Genomic DNA, 3,022 nt, shown 5'->3' with positions numbered 1-3,022 from the left:
GGATATCTATGATTTATACTTTATCCACCTTGCTATATTTCTGCACTATTTTCACTTGTTATACTAATGCATGTGGATTCTTTTTATTTTATTTATCCATTTTAGATCTACTACATTTAAGTCCTAATCAGTTTCTCAGCACTAGATTCTCTTGCTCAATTTCACTGTTTAGCTCTGTTCTGGCCAATGTACTGTTATGAGTATAGAAAAAAAAATGTATATGTTTATTTGAGTGAAAGATAAGATCTACTACATAGGAATTAATGTAGTCTTTTTATATTGATTTTTGTAATCCTATCAGTAGTATATTTTTCCAGCACGTGACTTAGCCATAGGTGGGAATCCATTTAATGGCTGTTGAATAAAGTCTCTTGATATTAGAGAAATAAAATACACAGTGAGGATTTTAGTCATAAGGAAATTGGGGGACCAGGTATAAGTGGGGTTTGTTCAATAGAACAAAGTTTGAAGAGCAACCAATTTGGTGTTGGATTGGATTGCCTACCTGCCTAAAACCAACATTGACCTGAAATTCCTCATTAGAATCAGACCTTTAGCTACCATTCAGGGAGCCCATACTGGGAGTGTCAGAGTGATTTGGGAATAAGGACCAATCAAGAGCTCACATTAACCATTCTCATATACATATAACATATATAACAAATTTGGGCACAATTTTAAAAGGTTTTTTATATTTTTCAAATATAAAATTTTGCTACTTTTTGTTGACAGCCTTGTCTCCAAATGAAAATCATTTCAGTCCATCACAATTAGACTTATCTTCTACATGCATTCAAATAGAGTGTGCTAACTTTACTAGGTGGCAATCACCTGTTTGCGTGGGAAGAACATTATAACATTAACATATACAAAGTTGATTTATATAAAACATGATATTTTTAATGCACTCAAATCAGAGTTTTCTCTTTCTATCTTTGCCTAAAAGTAACAAATGAGGTCATTACCAGCGTCCGGGAAGGGGAGAGAAGACAGAAAATGAAGGGGAAAAAAAAAATAAATAAATATATTCATTACCACTGAACTGTACACTTAAAAATCATAAAGGTGGAAAATTATATATGTATATTTTACCTCAATAAAATTGTTTTTAAAAAGAAGCAAATGATACTTAGCAGATAATATAAAGCCATCCCTGCCCCAATATTCCATGAACACTCTCACAATAGAAAAGTAAAAACTACTGTTACGTGACTCAAATTATTTTAGAGAGATATAGAGGACATTTTAAATTATTTTATGTCATTTTGACATTTTGCACTGAATTTTGCTTTAATTAACAAGAAAATTAATTCCTAAATGGCTAGCTGTGTTGCTCCTTATTGGAGACAGGGGTAGCCATAGACTTTTAAATAAGAACATTCTCCCCAACACAATTTTTTTGTTTTTTTCACCCAGGTAAACACACTGCATAGCTTTCTTGATTTGTATTGCTTGGAAGATTATTTGTATTTATTGATCATAATTCTCTTTAATTTAACTTAGTATTTCAGTCATAACAAAGAAGTATGAACTGGTTTAATCTTCTTGCCAGAGCTGCAAACAAGGCTGTGTATATCAAATTCAAGTTGGATAATCTGTTTACAGCAAGTTTATGAGAATTGAAGCCATGTCTTTCTACCCTCTGTGAAAGTAGATAGCATGTTCTTGGGTGGAATGGAAGAAATTAAAAACAAATGACAGAAAAGGGAAGAAAAAACACTGAGTGTCTCTGGTAGCTTGCCTTTAGAGTAACTCCAAGGTAATGATTAAAAGAAAATGGAGAGATAAACTTCATACATGCAGGTGTGCCCACATAACTGTTGGAACCTTATAGGAAAACAATATCTTCTTCCTTTTTATTGGCTCTGTAGCCAACTAACATATGTAGAAATTGCACAGAATCTCTTTGTGCTTTAGTGTTCTTACTAGAAAAATGGAGATAATAATAATTTTACTCATAGGATTGCTACGATGATAAAATGAATTAATGTAGGTAAGCTCTTAGAAAAGTGCATGGTGCATAGGAAGTACTATTCAAATTTTAGCAATTATTGACATTATATATTTATTCTGCCAAACTTGATATATATTCATTATATTAAAGCTGCTATCATACTAAGGATCAAATTAAAAGTTATGAATACTGTGTTTCATTGCAATTTCATGCATATTACTGATGGTCAATAGTAAAATCTATGTGTTCTATGTAAATGTGTTAGGTAGTGATGTAAATGACAGAGGCATTTTGATAGTGATGTAAATGACAGAGGCATGTCACTTTCTGGGGATAAAAGATTGCAATTATTAAATAGAAATTTTTAAAAATTGTTTTTTGTGAATATGGTAGTTACTAGTTATCTGTTAATGACTATTGAATATATAAATGTACTAAGTTTGTTTAATAACTATTCTATTGAGACAATTTAAAGCCATATTTAATGTAATATTTTGCTACAATTGATGAACATCCTTGTCATGTATTCCTGTGCAAAGTCTTCTCTATCTTAATGCCTACTCTATTTTAAGGAAACATTTTCTAAGCAATATCAAGAGTCAAATAAAAATGATATCCAATACCATAAATTAACAATATAATTGGGGAGAAAAAGTAATTAAAAAGGTTACAATGTAAGCTATTGGTTATATGAGATATAAGGTTAATGTCAATACATAATTTAGAGGTCCAGAAGCTTTCACAGATTACTTCTGTATGGAATGTCAAGGAAAACTGGAATTTACGCTCAGCCTAGAAAGGTACACGTGATGCATATCCTTCAGATCTGAGGGTGATACAGTGCCTCGCTGTTACTAGCTATTTCAGTTATCTATTGATGTATAATGAACAGCCCTGAAACTTTGTAATTTAACACAAAAACAATCATTCACTTGCTCATGATCCTTCGGTTGTGTCAGAGATTTGGGGGGCCAATTTATCTTTGTTCCGCCTAGTGTTTGTTAGGGTACCACATGCAGCAGGATTCGGCTGGGATTTTAGCTTAGGTGGCAGGAAAGGATGAGACCT

Source organism: Propithecus coquereli, unplaced genomic scaffold (assembly GCF_000956105.1).
Source record: "Propithecus coquereli isolate 6110/MARCELLA unplaced genomic scaffold, Pcoq_1.0 Scaffold275, whole genome shotgun sequence".
Taxonomy (NCBI): domain Eukaryota; kingdom Metazoa; phylum Chordata; class Mammalia; order Primates; family Indriidae; genus Propithecus; species Propithecus coquereli.
The sequence above is the reverse complement of the archived record's forward strand: the minus strand, read 5'-3'. Positions refer to the sequence as shown.